Raw genomic sequence first — 17,466 nt, forward strand, 5'->3', positions numbered from 1 at the left:
ACCTTCTCAAGACAACATTAGAATGATAACCGACGTTCCTTTCTGGGTTCAGGAAAAGCAGGCTGGGGTCAGCCAGGGGATAAGTCCACACGAGGGAAGCCCTGGAATGAGATAAGAGAAAGAGGATATCGTTTTAATAAACCCCCTCAAAAACCAGACCCCAAACAACGACTCCGACATCCGGGTGGGGGAAAGGCTTCGGTTCTTTGTCCATCAGTGGGAGAAGTTCCAAACATCACAATGGGTAATCACCCCATTATCCGAAGGCCTAAAGCTGAACTTCAGCTCCCTCCCTCCTCATCGAGTAAAAACCACCCATGTGGCAAAAAGAAACCAGGTGACGTTAGAAAGGGAAGTTCATCTCCTCATGGAAAAACAAGTCCTTATAAAAGTACCTGCACAAGAGATAGGGAAGGGGTTGTACAGTACCCTGTTTCTCACACCAAAGCCGGATGGTTCACTAAGAACTATCTTCAACTTAAAATCCCTAAATCAATATATCCGAGCAGAAAAATTCAAAATGGAAATGTTAAAAACTACAGTAAAACTGCTATATCCAGGCTGTTACATGGCAGTGATAGACCTCACAGATGCCTACCATCATGTTCCCATTTGTGTAGAACATCAACAATTTTTAAGGATGATAGTAGAAATAAATCAAATTCCCACTCATCTACAATACCAGTATCTCCCTTTCGGGGTAGCGGTAGCCCCACAAATTTTTACAAAATTTATCTCAGAGATAGCATCGTTGATAAGGAAGGAAAACCTCTTACCCCATCTAGATGATTTTCTCCTTATAACAGATAGCCAGGAAGACTGCATAGAGGCAGTCACAAAAGTACGGAACCTACTGTCCAAACTAGAATGGTTAATAAATTTAAAAAAAAAATAATGATTCCAGTCCAGATACAGGAATTCCTGGGAATTCAGCTGGACTCAATCAAACAAGTTTGTGTCATTCCGAACAGGAAAATCGAAGCCATAAAACAAAAAATAAAACCAGCTCAATCGGGCCGGTCCATCTCGATAAGAGAAGCCATGTCTCTTCTAGCGATGTTGACAGCCACAATTCCAGTGGTTCAATGGGCTCAACTGCATTCAAGAGAGTAAAGGTACCTTCACACTGAGCAACTTTACAACGAGAACGACAACGATCCGTGATGTTCCAGCGTCCTGGATAGCGATCTCGTGTTTAACGCGCAGCAGCGATCAGGATCCCGCTGTGACATCGCTGGTCGTTGCTGAAAGTCTGGAACATTATTTGGTCGTCAGGTCAGCGTGATTCGTCATGTTTGACAGCAAAAGCAATGATGCTTGCAATGTTTCTTCATGGAGCGAACAACCAGCGAGAACGATAAGTACGTCACTGGATCGCTCCTGCATCGTTCTGCGTTGACGGTGTCTGACGTCTCCTAGCGACCTAAAAGGCGACGCTGCAGCGATCGGCATCGTTGGCTATATCGCTGCAGCGTCGCTAACTGTGACGGTACCTTAACAGTGGCAAATCCTGACCGAACAGGCAAAAAATCCCTACAATTTAAATCGGAAAATTGCCCTATGGCCACAAGTTCAGGACACTTTAAATTGGTGGCTAAAATTAGAGAATTTTAAAAAAAGGGGGTGCCATGGTCTGTCACCAATTCGGTGGTACTAACCACAGATGCGAGCCCTCTCAGCTGGGGGGCCCACTTAAAAGATCAGATTCTGCAAGGCAGATGGGATCCGCAAATGGAGTCTGCATCCTCCAACCTAAAGGAACTAAGGGTACCGTCACACTATACGATTTACCTACGATCACGACCAGCGATATGACCTGGCCGTGATCGTAGGTAAATCGTAGTGTGGTCGCTGGGGAGCTGTCACACAGACAGCTCTCCAGCGACCAACGATGCCGAGGTCCCTGGGTAACCAGGGTAAACATCGGGTAACTAAGCGCAGGACCGCGCTTAGTTACCCGATGTTTACCCTGGTTACAAGCGTTAAACTAAAAAAAAAAAAACAGCACATACTTACATTCTGGTGTCCGTCAGGTCCCTTGCAGTCTGCTTCCCGCACTCAGTGACTGCCGGCCGTAAAGTGAAAGTGAAAGCACAGCCGCTGTGCTCTGCTTTCACTTTACGGCCGGCAGTCACAGTGCGGGAAGCAGACGGCAAGGGACCTGACGGACACCAGAATGTAAGTATGTGCTGTTTGTTTTTTTTTAGTTTAACGCTTGTAACCAGGGTAAACATCGGGTAACTAAGCGCGGTCCTGCGCTTAGTTACCCGATGTTTACCCTGGTTACAAGCGAACGCATCGCTGGATCGCATCGCTAGATCGGTGTCACACACACCGATCTAGCGATGACAGCGGGAGATCCAGCGATGAAAGAAAGTTCCATACGATCTGCTACGACGTACGATTCTCAGCAGGATCCCTGATCGCTGCTGCGTGTCAGACACAGCGATATCGTAACGATATCGCTGGAACGTCACGAATCGTACCGTCGTAGCGATCGAAATGTTATAGTGTGACGGTACCCTAACAGCAGTAAGGCAAGCAGTTCTGCAAATAGAAGGGACTATCAAAGGAAAACACCTAGTGGTCTTATCTGGCAACAGCACAGCAGTCTTACATAAATCTACAAGGGGGATCAAGGTCGAGGTCTCTGTTAGAAGAAGCCAAAAGACTATTTTCTTGGGCAGAAAATCACCTATCCTTGACAAGCACACACCTAAAAGGGACACACAACCTTGTTTCAGACTTCTTAAGCAGGCACGTGCTACACCAGAACGAATGGTCCCTAAATCAGGAAATATTTTGGGAAATTTGCGCCAGTTGGGGTGTTCCACAGGTAGATCTTTTTGCCACAAAACAAAACCGGAAGGTAGAAAGATTCTATTCCCTGAACCCAGGAGAGAACTCAGGAGTGGATGCGCTGTTGCACCAATGGAAGTTCCAGCTGGCCTACGCATTTCCCCCGATTCCGCTAATGCCAACAGTGTTGATAAAAATCCGAGAGGAAGGGACACGAATAATACTGATCACACTCTTCTGGCCGAAGAGGGCATGGTTCACCTGGCTCAGATGCATGTCCATATCGGACTCATGGATCCTTCCAAATGTTCCAAATCTACTACACCAGGGTCCAGTATCCCATCCTCAAGTACGCAGCCTACATCTCACTGCCTGGAACTTGAGAGGGGGCTTCTGCTAGCAAAGGGATTTTCAGCTCCGTTAATTGCTACTCTGCTATCAAGCAGGAAAAAAATTACATCCGATAAATATCAAAAAATCTGGGAAAAATTTCTAGAGTTTTCAGGACGACGCCTGACAAGTACCACTCGGAAAGTCCCAATAAGTGAAGTCTTGCAGTTCCTCCAAAAAGGGTTGGAACGGGGGTTATCTACCAGCACCCTAAAGGTGCAAGTTTCAGCGCTTGGCGCCTTATTTGATCAAAAATTTGCTGATCACCCATGGGTGTATAGGTTCATCCGAGCCTCCCTCACAGCCAGACCATTTAAACCTCGGCCAAAGGTAGCTCCCTGGGATCTAAATTTAGTGTTCCAGGCCTTAACTTCTCCTTTTGAGTCTCTTAACTCCATCTCAGAAAAAAATAACCTTAAAAACGGTTTTCCTGGTTGCCCTTACGTCGGCTTGACGCATTAGTGAAATTCAAGCTAGCTCTATTGATCCTCCATACACTACCTTTTTGGAGGACAGAGTAATAATTAAAACTGACCCGACCTTCTTACCAAAGGTCAATTCTAAATTTCATAGGGACCAGGAGATGGTTTTACCCTCATTTTGTGCCAACCCAAAATCCCAGGGAGAACAAACCTTTCATTGCCTTGATGTCAGATGTTGCCTAATTCAATACCTAGAAGTGACAAAACCATGGCGACAGTCTTCGGCCCTTTTTGTCTCCTTTCAGAGAGAGCATTCTGGGGCTTACATGGCTCCGCTCTGTAAAAAAAAAAAAAAAAAACACAGAAAAACAGGCAAAGGTGCTTACCTGTCTAGGCCTCAAATCAAATGCACTCTCATGGTGCAGTGGGCCCAAGTAAAGATGGCGACTACACAGGTGTGATAATACCAAATAAGACAGCCAGCCCACAATCAGGGAATGGCTGCTTGGCACACCAGTGCAAATAAATAATCTGCAGCAGTGTTCACACAGAGTATGCACAGCAACTGGATCATAGCCTATTAGTAACGCCATGTGGCTGGCTGTCTTATTTGGTATTATCACACCTGTGTAGTCGCCATCTTTACTTGGGCCCACTGCACCATGAGAGTGCATTTGATTTGAGGCCTAGACAGGTAAGCACCTTTGCCTGTTGTTCTGTGGTGTTTTTTCTAGAATAGTGGAGGTTTTTTCCTCCTTTTTTTTTCCTCCTGTTGTAGTTATGGCTCCGCTCTGTGTATATGTGAGTATTTGGGCTTACATGGCTCAACTCTGTGTATATATGAGAGTATTGGGGCTTACATGTCTCCGCTCTGTGTATATACAGTTATATGAAAAAGTTTGGGCACCCCTATTAATCATAAGCTTAATGTTTTATAAAAATTGTTTTTTTTTGCAACAGCTATTTGAGTTTCATATATCTAATAACTGTTGGACGCAGTAATGTTTCTGCCTTGAAATGAGGTTTATTGTACTAAACAGAAAATGTGCAACCTGCATTCAAACAAAATTTGACAGGTGCATAAGTATGGGCACCCTTATCATTTTCTTGTTTTAAATACTCCTACCTACTTTTTACTGACTTACTAAAGCACTTTTTTGGTTTCCTAACCTCATTGAGCTTTGAACTTCATAGCCAGGTGTATGCAATCATGAGAAAAGCTACTTAAAGTGGCCACTTGCAAGTTGTTCTCCTGTTTGAATCTCCTCTGAAGAGTGGCATCATGGGCTCCTCAAAACAACTGTCTAATGATCTGAAAACAAAGATTATTCAACATAGTTGTTCAGGGGAAGGATACAAAAAGCTGTCTCAGAGATTTAACCTGTCAATTTCCACTGTGAGGAACATAGTAAGGAAATGGAAGAACACAGGTATAGTTCTTGTTAAGGCCAGAAGTGGCAGGCCAAGAAAAACATCAGAAAGACAAAGAAGAATGGTGAGATCAGTCAATGACAATCCTCAGATCACCTCCAGAGAGCTGCAGCATCACGTGGTACTGTGACTGACAGAACTTGTTCAGTAAACGTGACTGACAGAACTTGCAAAAAATGGACAGATTAAGGCTGGTTTCACATTTGCGTTTAAATCCGAAGCGTTTTTAAACGCATCCGCAAGTGGTGAAAAAAACGCATGTAAACGCGTACAAACGCTGCGTTTTTTAGATGCATGTGTTGTCACATGTTAAAAAAATGCCGCGTTTGTACGCGTTTACATGCGTTTTTTTTCCTGCGTTTGCGCTTTTGGTATGCATGATGAGAAATTTCACAAGCTGGTTTTTGTTCATTCTGCTTCACAAAAATCTGAATAAAAATCAATCAAAAATGTCACGTGCCCGAAAATGTTACCAATGAAAATATCCCGCAAAAAATAAATCCTCACATGACTCTGTGGACCAAAATATGGAAAAATTGTAGCTCTCAAAATGTGGTAATGCAAAAAATATTTTTTGGAATAAAAAGCGTCTTTCAGTGTGTGACAGCTGCCAATCATAAAAATCCACTAGAAAACCCCTTATAAATAGAAATCAAACCCCCTTCATCAACTCCTTAGTTAGGGAAAAATAAAAAAATTTTAAAAAAATGTTTTTATTTCCATTTTCCCGTTAGGGTTTGGATCCCTTTGGGGTTAGGGTTAGGGTTTGGATCCCTTTGGGGTTAGGTCTAGGGTTTGGATCCCTTTGGGGTTAGGGCTAGGATCCCTTTTTCATCTTGATGGTGGCTTAGGGTTAGGGCTAGGGTTTGGATCCCTTTGGGTTAGGGTTTGGATCCCTTTAGGGTTAGGGTTTAGATCCCTTTTTCATCTTGGTGGTGGCTTAGGGTTAGGGCTAGGGTTAAGGTTTGGATCCCTTTATCACCTTGATGGTGGGGAGTGGCTTATCAGTGTCTAGACTTGTTTTTCTCTATGGAAACGCATGCGTTCAAAAACGCAACCAAACGCATGTTAAAAACGCATGCGTTTACATTAGAAGGGGTGGAAAGAGATGATTTGCATAGCTCCGCCTACTGCAAAGGATTCTGGGTAAACCTGCTATTCTTTGTATTATGCTGCTTGCAAGTACATTCCGTTTCAGGAAAGCATCCACTATGTATTTCCTTTAAGTAGAGGGCTTTTCGGTCTCTTTCGTCCCGCTACATTTAGCCCAACTTGGGTCTCTCCCTAAGGTGGCTAGCATATATGTGTGCGTTTACATAGACAGCAATACGTTTTTTTGACGCAATCAAACGCATGCGTTTTTTTTGCGGCCAAAAAACGCCTCTAGAAATTACTACATGTTGCATTTCCACGCCAAGACGCAAGCATCGAAACGACGCATGCGTCGTAAAACGCGTACAAAAAAAGCATGCGTTTTTAATGTTAAATATAAGAAAACCGAACGCATGCGTTTATATGCGTTACAATCGCAGTGGCAAAAAACGCAAATGTGAAACCAGCCTTAGTCATACTTTACTGCGCAGTGACTCGCCGGGGCTAGCACAGAAGCAGGATGAAGACACTGCATACAAGGGTGGATAAAGTACTGAGAACAGCGTGAGTGCAGGGCGCAGGTGCGAGATTACGGCACCACAACTGTACATCACAGGTCAGCGTGACATGCATGGGACGGGGGTGGTATGATGATAAAGACAGGAGGCAGGGATTTCTCCGGGGCACCGCACGGCCCAGAGCCTGGAAGAAATCATTAACACAACACAATAAAATAATTTGTGCTAGGCTCGGATGCCTAATACTGGCCCAAGACTGTCACCGAGTCCCTGTAACACAGACAGTAGGCAGGGAGGCCTTGTAACTGTGACCGGAAACACCTCTGCGCCGGTGGTGGGCTGTGTAACTCATAGAGGGTCCTTGTGATCCACATCTTCTCACCTGGCTGGATTTCGCTGATATTCAGTCAAGTTCCGTCAAGCTTCATTATTCTTTGAGGCGAATCAGGTTTTCCAGCTCAGTTTTTCTCTACGGCAGAGGAAAGGAGATGACAAAAAGGAGATGTTATGCTCGTCAGGAGAATACCCCTTCAAATATTATTAATACGACTAAAATTTGATTCCACTTGGTTCCACTTTGGAAATAATGTGTTGGCCTTCGGTGAATGCTAATCAGGAAGAATATTAAAAAGTTGAAACACATATATATATATATATATATATATATATATATATATATATATATAATTAGATCTTGGGTAAATTATTTTATCGCCTATAAAAAATCCAGTCGATACTCGATCAGCTGTCAAGTATATTAATTATTGTGCAGATATGAAACGTGTTGTATCTTACCTCTCTGATTGTGAGCGCTCTTCCTGGCTTCATATTCATGCTGTACTCAAAATTTACTCCAGTCAGTAATTTCCCCACTTTTGCCTTCTCCCTTTAAACAGCATCCAGTCTCAGACACAGTGAGCAATACTGCAGCTGCATATCCCTCCTCCTCCCCTATGTCTACAGTTTACTGAACATGCATATATAATACACAGACGTTTATTGGTTCACAGTTAATAGTGGAGTACCAAAAGGGTCAGTATTGGGCCTTCTTCTTTTAAATATATTTACTAACGACCTGGTATTGTGCATATATGCAGCATTTCCTATGGGGCAGGATCACCCGGATTGAGGTAAGCAGTTTCATTACAATGCAATTAAGAATTTCTTTACCAGCAGAGAAATGCACTCTGTTTTCATAGTTCAGACTTTTTGTGGTATTTCCGACCTAATAAGCTGCAGAACGGAAACCACAAGTTCTGTTTTTCCAGGTGATGTGCGGTTTTCAGGAGGAAGGAGAAACTTTTCAGATTCCCACAGTGCACTGTTAGGAAGTTTTTAAAAACGTTTTTGAAAGAATCCATTTTTCTCATTTAGCAATGAAGAAAGTGCATGCTAAAATAGAGGTGGATTTAGGTTTTCTGGCACCGCCACCTAGTATTCATCAGGGCAGCACGGTGGATCAGTGGTTGGCATTGCAGCGCTGGAGTCCTGGGTTCAAATCCCACCAAGGACAACATCTGCAAGGAGTTTGTATCTTCTCCCTGTGTTTGCGTGGGTTTCCTCCAGTTTCTCCAGTTTCCTCCCACATTCCAAACACATACTGATAGGGAATCTAGATTGTGAGCCCCATCGGGGACAGCGATGATGATGTCTGTAAAGTGCTGTGGAATAAGATAGCGCTATATAAGTGTCGTAGCTGTTTTCGTTCTGACCCAATGTCAGACATGACAGATTACCAGTGAGGCCAAATCAGGAGGTTACGCCCATCTTTTTCCTATCGCCACGACAGCACCCCTACAAGAGAGGGGATCCGCCCACCTTCCGGACAGGAACCTACAGGATTTAAAGGGGCGGTCCCCCTCACCACTCCAGTTTGGGTTCCTGTCCGGACAGCGGGAGCCTGCAGCAGTAGTCTTACCCGGGCCTCCATGCCTCTGCGCGGTATCTTTAAAGAACGGCAGAATCGGGGGCTCGGAAGCAGCGTCGGGGGTGTCCTGCGCGCAGACCCCCCCTCGTCTGGCCATATGGAGCGCGTCCCAGGAATCGGGCAGTGCCGTCCTGGTCCGCAGTTGAGCGCGGTGTGCAGCGTCCACACCGGCGCAGGTGAACCCGGAAGTAGTTAGTACACTTCCGGGGTAAGGCGGGGGAGGAGCGCTGCAGCGCTGTAAAAGAGCGGCACCTATGGAATGAGTTGTGCAGCCATGTCCTCAGTAGGGGACGCCGAGCACCCTCATGGAGAGGGAACAGAGCAGCGCAGTAAGAGCGGTAGCGACCGCTCAAGGAAAAGCAGCAGCAGCGTGGTACGGGGGCAGCAGTGTGCGAGCGCCCCAGCGTCACATTTGGATCCCACTCCCCCAGAACCGGTATTGAGTCAGCCTTAATGGTGAATGTTAACTAAACACCTGGTGCTGATATGGTCTGTTATTTGTGCTTTGTTTTAGGGGAAAAAACAACTAAATTTAAGCACAAGCAATGTGCTCTATGCATGACTCCAATGCCTGACAGTTATACCAAGAGGCTTTGTCAGGCTTGTATCTGTCAGACCTTAGAAGAGGAAGCTCCCCTTCGGTCATCAGACCTTAGAGCGGTCATCAGGGAGGAAATAAGTTATTCCCTAAAGGCCCCGTCACACATAGCGACGCTGCAGCGATACCGACAACGATCCGGATCGCTGCAGCGTCGCTGTTTGGTCACTGGAGAGCTGTCACACAGACAGCTCTCCAGCGACCAACGATCCCGAGGTCCCCGGTAACCAGGGTAAACATCGGGTAACTAAGCGCAGGGCCGCACTTAGTTACCCGATGTTTACCCTGGTTACCATCGTTAAAGTAAAAAAAAACAAACGCTACATACTTACCTACCGCTGTCTGTCCCCGGCGCTCTGCTTCTCTGGTCTGGCTGTAAGCACAGCGGCCGGAAAGCAGAGCGGTGACGTCACCGCTCTGCTTTCCGACTGACCAGCGCTCACAGCCAGACCAGAGAAGCAGAGCGCAGAGGACAGACAGCGATAGGTAAGTATGTAGCGTTTGTTTTTTTTTACTTTAACGATGGTAACCAGGGTAAACATCGGGTAACTAAGCGCGGCCCTGCGCTTAGTTACCCGATGTTTACCCTGGTTACCAGCGAAGACATCGCTGAATCGGCGTCACACACGCCGATTCAGCGATGTCAGCGGGACCTCAACGATCAAAAAATGGCCCAGGCCATTCCGACACGACCAGCGATCTCACAGCAGGGGCCTGATCGCTGGTACGTGTCACACATAGCGAGATCGCTACTGAGATCGCTGTTGCGTCACAAAACTTGTGACTCAGCAGCGATCTCGCTAGCGATCTCGCTATGTGTGACGGGGCCTTTAGAGGCAGCCGCCAGGAAAGGTCAGGCAGGGACTTATCTCCAGGATCTAGTCTGTCCCTGAAAGAAGGGGAATGTTCCCGCTCCTCATCTCCATCCTCCTCAGATGAAGAGGGAAGGCCTTGTTTCTCGGTGGATAACATGGACATGTTAGTTAAAGGAGTCCGAGCTACCATGGGTGTTGCAGAGAGCAAGGAACCAAGGTCCGCACAGGACATAATGTTTGCGGGCTTGTGCCAGAGGAGTCGTAAGGCATTCCCGGTTGTGGATACAGTTAAGTCCCTTATAAAGCGGGAATGAGATAAGCAGGATAAAGGTTTCCTGCCGTCATCAGCCAAGAGAAGATATCCCTTTGACGACAATGATCTGGCAGATTGGATGAAAGTTCCAAAAGTGGATGCAGCGGTGGCTTCTACGTCTAAAGCCGGTGCTTTGCCGCTGGAGGATGTGGGCCTTCTGAAAGATCCGTCAGATAGGAAGGCGGATATGAATTTGAAAAAAGTATGGGAGTCATCTGCAGGGGCGTTCAAACCTGCTATCTCTAGCACGTGTACGGCTAGATCCGTCATGGTGTGGATATCTCAGCTGGAGGAACAGCTAAAATCCAAAATGCCCAGAGACAAGATGCTGAACTCCCTTTCGCAAATACGGGAAGTGGTGGCGTATTTAGCAGATGCATCAGTGGATTCTTTAAAACTAGCAGCAAGATCAGCAGGCCTCTCAAACGCTGCTCGCTGAGCCTTATGGCTTAAGACCTGGAAAGGAGATGCCCAGGCGAGAGCTAAACTGTGTACAATACCGTGTAGGGGTGAGTACCTGTTTGGCCCGGTATTGGATGACATCCTAGCTAAAGCTGAGGATAGGAAGAAAGGTTTTCCTAAAGCTTTCAATCCTACCTTTAGGAATACCTTCAGGAGACGCTTCCAATACCGAAGACCTTACCACAACCGAGACTGGGAACCAACAGACCCGAAAAAGAAAGGTTCGGACTTTAATGCCTCATCATCTTCCTCAAGAAGAAGAAATTATCGCTAATAAAGATCTTCCAGTAGGGGGCAGGTTAAAATTTTTCCATGCTCAGTGGGCTAAAAAAAACTGCGAGTAATTGGGTTGTAGGTATAATTGATTCAGGGTTAAAATTAGAGTTTCGGGAAAAACCTTCTGATTTTTATACCTTAACTGCCCCTGATTCCTTAGACCAACAAAAGGCCCTTGAAAAAGAGGTCCATATGTTAAGACGGAAGGAAGTCATAGTGGAGGTTCCAAAACATCAGCAGGGGAAAGGGTTCTATTCCCCTTTATTTTTAATCTCCAAGCCAGATGGATCCTTTCGAACCATCAGAAATTTACAGAGATTGAACAAACATCTAGAGTATCATGCCTTTAAGATGGAATCTATTAAAACGGCGACTAAACTTCTTTTTCCCAGATGTTATATGACAGTCCTGGATTTAAAAGATGCGTATTACCATCTGCCCATTCACCAGGATCATCAACAATTCCTCAGAATGGCGGTGCGCTTAAATGACCAGGTCAGACACTTTCAGTTTACGGCAATGCCATTTGGTCTATCTATGGCACCGAGGGTGTTTACTAAAGTCATGGCGGAAGTAATGGCCCATGTCAGAGAACAGGATACATTAATTGTACCCTACTTGGATGACTTCCTGGTAGTGGGAAATTCTTTTTTTTCAGTGTAGTACTCACCTAAATCATGTAATATCTTCCTTACAGGACTTGGGGTGGATAGTCAATATGGAAAAATCGAGATTGGAACCATCAACAACTCAGACCTTCCTGGGTATTCTGCTAAATTCGGAAGAGCAACAATGTTTCCTTCCGGAAGACAAAAAGCAGAGGATTGTGCACAAAGTTAGTACGGTAACAAGGAAGCCAGATCTGACTTTAAGAGACGCTATGTCCCTTCTGGGATCCCTAACGTCTTGCATACCAGCCGTCCAGTGGGCTCAATTCCACACTCGGGTGTTGCAGGCCCAAGTCTTTGATGCAGAGAGGAGTCTTCAAGGGCAATTAGGCGGAAGACTCAGGCTGTCCACCGCCACTCTACACAGTCTGAGATGGTGGCTAAACATGGGGCATTTAGAAAAAGGAGTAAGCTGAAGTATAGTACCAGACAACACTATCACAACCGATGCCAGTCCAATAGGTTGGGGAGCTCATATAGGAGATGTTTGGACTCAAGGGCAATGGTCTCTCTTAGAGGCTCAAGAGTCCTCAAATTGGAAAGAGCTCACAGCAGTAAAGAAGGCCTTACTCAGGTTGCGTCCATCTCTGGAGGATTCACATGTAAGAGTCCAGACAGACAACACAACAGTAGTGGCGTATCTCAACCATCAAGGGGGTACAAGGTCAAGATCCCTAATGAACACCGCCACAGACATACTCAAAGTAGCCGAAGCCCACTTTCACTCTCTATCAGCTGTTCACATTCGGGGAGAGCTCAACACAGAAGCAGATTACCTCAGCCGTCATTCTCTACGTCAGGGAGAATGGGTTCTGAATCGACGGGTGTTCAATCAGATAGTAGACCTATGGGGGTTGCCCGTTATCGATCTATTTGCAACGAGAGAGAATAGACAGACCAGGAAGTTTGCTTCTCTTCAGGTGGCGGACAAGCCCTGTATAATAGACTCCCTTCAAATACACTGGGATTTCCTTCTGGCTTATGCGTTTCCCCCAATGTGTCTGATCCCTATAGTCCTCAGGAAGATCAGGGAGGAGAGAGCGAGAGTGATCCTGATTGCCCCCTTTTGGCCCAGGAGGGCATGGTTCTCGTTACTCAGGGCAATGTCTGTGTCCGACCCCTGGGTACTGCCGACCAGCCCGGAGCTTCTTTCTCAGGGTCCATTCCGTTACCCCAATGTGGAATCCCTGCATCTGACGGCGTGGAATTTGAGAGGGAGTTATTGAGGAGAAGAGGGTTTTCAGAGGCTCTCATATCTACCCTTTTAAATAGCCGGAAAGAAGTTACCACTAAAATCTATGCTAAGACTTGGAAAAAGTTCCTTGCCTTCTACCAAAATCCCTTTTCTGGCAAGGTCCCAATTCCGGCTATTCTGGAGTTTTTACAGAGAGGCCGAGAATTGGGCTTGGCGGTAAATACCCTTAGAGTCCAAGTATCAGCTTTGGGAGCGTTATATAACAGCGATGTGGCGGGAAATAGATGGGTTTCCCGATTTATTAGGGCCACTGAACGTAGTAACCCAGTGTATATTCCTAGATTACCACCATGGGATTTAAATTTGGTTTTAGACGCCTTAACAGAACCCCCCTTTGAGCCATTAGATTCTGTCTCCATAAAAAATTTTACTTTAAAAACAGCCTTCCTAGTAGCCCTGACCTCTGCTAGGAGAGTGAGTGACTTACAAGCTTTGTCGATAGATCCTCCTTATTTAATGGTCTTTCAGGACAGGGTAGTGTTAAAACCTGATCCAGCATACCTACCAAAAGTAGCTTCCAAATTTCATAGGTCAGGAAATAATTTTACCATCTTTCTGTGACAATCCGAATTCAGCTGACGAGCAGAAATATCACATGTTAGATGTCAGAAGAACTCTATTAGAATATCTACACAAGACAGAACAATGGAGGCAGAGTAGGGCTCTGTTTGTTTCCTTTCAGAATCCAAGGAAAGGGGCGAGTGTAACTAAAGCGTCTATCGCCAGATGGATAAGAGATGCCATATATCTTGCTTATACTGCTAAAGGCCAGACACCACCAGATGGCATCAGGGCCCACTCTACTCGAGCCATGGCCTCATCCTGGGCGGAAAGAGCGGACGTCTCCATAGACGTAATATGTAAGGCGGCAACATGGTCATCTCCTTCCACCTTTTATAGACATTATCATCTTGACTTATCTTCAGAGGCCAATTTAGTTTTTGGCCGTACAGTACTTAGTGCTGTAGTCCCTCCCAGGCGATTGATCTTTGAAAATCTCTCGTAGGGGTGCTGTCGTGGCGATGGGAAAACCGGTTTTTACGTACCGGTAATAGGATTTTACGGAGCCACGACAGCACCCGCACATTCCCCCCCGTAGTTATTCACTGGTTTCTGCACCCTTTGGGGAAAGTGTGCTTGTTAAAAAATCACTCTTTAGAAGGTGATGGTATTTAGTGATGTTTAAGTATATATGTTATGTACTAACTCAATGGCGGTGTCCCTTATACTCTGAAACACAAACTGGAGTGGTGAGGGGGACCGCCCCTTTAAATCCTGTAGATTTCTGTCCGAAAGGTGGGCGGATCCCCTCTCTCGTAGGGGTGCTGTCGTGGCTCCGTAAAATCCTATTACCGGTACGTAAAAACCGGTTTTACAAGTGCGCTTGGAGACAAAGGACACCTCACACATATTCTGTGAGCAAGTCACTTTTATCTGATATAATGCAGCAAAAGGCAGCATTTTATACCATTTACAACAAATGTAACTCAATGTAATTCATGTAGTCCCCACCATCACCCAGGGTCATACTGACCTGTATTCCTCACCACGTACCAAGAACATGTTGTGGCTGACAATTGAGAACATACATGATAAGAAGTGTAGTCTCCTTGAAGTGGAGACCATCAGACTACTGCATCAACAAATTCTAGTAATTCTAGCAATTAAAGGCAAACTATTAACGCTAGGGTCACATTGCGTTTCTCTCTGAGCACTAACGGACAGTGTTGCACGGCGAAATTAACGCCGTGCAACGCGCCAGTTAGCGCTCCCATTGCCCGCAATGTAAACAGCGCATTGCTAGCGCGTGTCACTTTTGGCACGCACTAGCGATGCGCCGGTCTTTTGCAGCGCGCCTTGGACGCTGCTTGCAGCGTTATGCGGCGCGCCCGAGGTCCGTTCCCCGCTCTCGCAGATCGGGGATCTGCGAGAGCGGGGACATTAACGCGACCCCAAAACGCGGCCCCTTAAACATTGCGTTAGCGCAATCCGCTAGCGCTAAACGGATTGCCTTAACCCAATGTGACCCTAGCCTAACCCTTCTATATAAATTTCCCCCTTTTGTGAATGGTATAACCTCTGCCACTGGGTCAGCTGATGTCCACAAAGGAGCTACTGTGTCATGGGTCTAGTACCCATAAGGGGGCTTTCTACCTGCTTCGCCCATCCACCCTCCGTGTGGACACTCACTTCCTCAGTCAGCAGTGGTTATCCGGGGTCTATGATACGTTATGGATGGCACAGCCTTAGATTCCTTCCTTAAACATACACTCTTCTATAGCTTAGGTAATACATATATTAGCGCTTTTATGGCTACATAAAACAATAAGCAACGCAACAAAATTTGCATACACGTCTGTAAAATACCAAAAATAATCCATCCCGCTAGGCCGCTAAGCTAATTGACTGGATTTAAACAGGAGTCTCTATATTGTATTAACCCCTTAGCGACCGCCGATACGCCTTTTAACGGCGGCCGCTAAGGGTACTTAAACCACAGCGCCGTTAATTAATGGCGCTGTGGAAAAAGTAAATAGCGCCCCCCAGAGTCGGATTTTCTCCGGGGTCTCGGCTGCCGGGGGTAGCCGAGACCCCAGAGAACATGATTCGGGGTTTTTTTAACCCACCCCGCATTTGCGATCGCCGGTAATTAACCGTTTACCGGCGATCGCAAAAAAAAAAAACGCGATCTCTTTTTAATTTCTCTGTCCACCGATTTGATCGCACATCGGAGGACAGAGAAAAGGGGTCCCAGGAAGCCCCCCAATACTCACCTGGCTCCCCCGATGCTCCTCGTGGCTCCCGGTGGGCGCCGCCATCTTCAAAATGGCGGGCGCATGCGCAGTGTGCCCGCCGGCCCCGCAAGAGTCTTTGGGGTCTCGGCTGCCGGGGGTAGCCGAGACCCCAAAGAACATGATCGGGGTCGGTTTTACCGACCCCGATCATGTTCCTGTTTTGCGATCGCCGGTAATTAACTGTTTACCGGCGATCGCAAAAAAAAGTGTGTAATTCTCTGTCCTCTGATGTGATCGCACATCAGAGGACAGAGAAATAGGGGGATTCGGGGACCCTAGCATACTCACCTGTGTCCCTTGGTCCTCTTGCTGCTCCTCCTGGCCGCCGGCAAAAGAAAGAGGCGGGCGCATGCGCAGTGCGCCCGCCATCTGTCTCCATCTGCTGGCCGGCAGGAGAACAGCAGTTGGGGCTAAAATTAGGGGTAGGGTTAGGACTAGGGTTAGGGGTAGGGTTAGGACTAAGGGTAGGGTTAGGACTAGGGATAGCGGTAGGGCTAGGGCTAAATTTAGAGTTAGGGTTGGGGCTAAATTTAGGGTTAGGCTTCTTTCACACTTACGTCGGTACGGGGCCATCGCAATGCGTCGGCCCGACATACCGACGCATGTTGTGAAAATTGTGCACAACGTGGGCAGCAGCTGTAGTTTTTCAAAGCATCCGCTGCCCAATCTATGTCCTGGGGAGAAGGGGGCGGAGTTACGGCCACGCATGCGCGGTCAGAAATGGCGGATGCGACGTACAAAAAAAGTTTCATTGGACTTTTTTTGTGCCGACGGTCCGCCAAAACACAACTGATCCAGTGCACGACGGACGCGACGTGTGGCCATCCGTCACGATCCGTCGGCAATACAAGTCTATGGGCAAAAAACGCATCCTGCGGGCACATTTGCAGGATCCGTTTCTTGTCCAAAACTACGGATTGCAACGGATGCCAAACGACGCAAGTGTGAAAGTAGCCTTAGGGTTAGGGTTGGGGCTAAAGTTAGGGCTAGGGTTGGGGCTAAAGTTAGGGTTAGAGTTGGGATTAGGGTTTGGATTAGGGTTAAGGTTAGGGTTGTGATTAGGGGTGTATTGGGATTAGGGTTAGGTTAGGGTTGAGATTAGGATTAGGGGTGTGTTGGATTTAGGGTTTTGATTAGGGTTATGGTTGACATTAGGGTTGTTTTGGGGTAAGGGTTGTGATTATGGTTAGGGTTAGTGATTAGGATTATGGATCGGGTTGGGATTAGGGTTAGGGGTGTGTTAGGGTTGGAGCTAGAATTGGGGGTTTCCACTGTTTAGGTACATCAGGGGGTCTCCAAACACGACAGCCAATTTTGCGCTCAAAAAGTCAAATGGTGCTCCCTCCCTTCTGAGCTCTGCCGTGCGCCCAAACAGTGGGTTACCCCCACATATGGGACATCAGCGTACTCGGGATAAATTGGACAACAACTTCTAGGGTTCAATTTCTCTTGTTACCCTTGTGAAAATAAAAACTTGGGGGCTACAATATCTTTTTTGTGAAAAAACAAAATATTTTTTATTTTCACGACTCTGCATTCTAAACTTCTGTGAAGCACTTGGGCATTCAAAGTTCTCACCACACATCTAGATAAGTTCCTTGGGGGGTCTAGTTTCCAAAATGGGGTCACTTGTGGAGGGTTTCTACTGGTTAGGTACATCAGGGGCTCTGCAAACGCAACATAATGCCCGCAGACCATTCTATCA

General features: G+C 46.5%; 1 protein-coding gene across 2 annotated transcripts in view; it reads right to left on the reverse strand.

Annotated features, from left to right (window-relative positions):
- Window positions 1-17,466, reverse strand: part of LOC138645500 (uncharacterized) — a 41,358-nt gene that overhangs the window by 9,944 nt on the left and 13,948 nt on the right. Inside the window, exon 2 of one of the 2 annotated variants that reach the window (XM_069734874.1) lies at window positions 7,035-7,121. The exons of the other annotated variant lie outside the window; for it this stretch is intronic. The gene's annotated coding sequence lies outside the window, so the exon portion shown is untranslated. The remainder of the gene's footprint in view (window positions 1-7,034; window positions 7,122-17,466) is intronic. 2 annotated transcript variants of the gene reach the window in all.

The sequence above is a fragment of the Ranitomeya imitator genome, chromosome 7 (genome assembly GCF_032444005.1).
Source record: "Ranitomeya imitator isolate aRanImi1 chromosome 7, aRanImi1.pri, whole genome shotgun sequence".
NCBI classification, from domain to species: domain Eukaryota; kingdom Metazoa; phylum Chordata; class Amphibia; order Anura; family Dendrobatidae; genus Ranitomeya; species Ranitomeya imitator.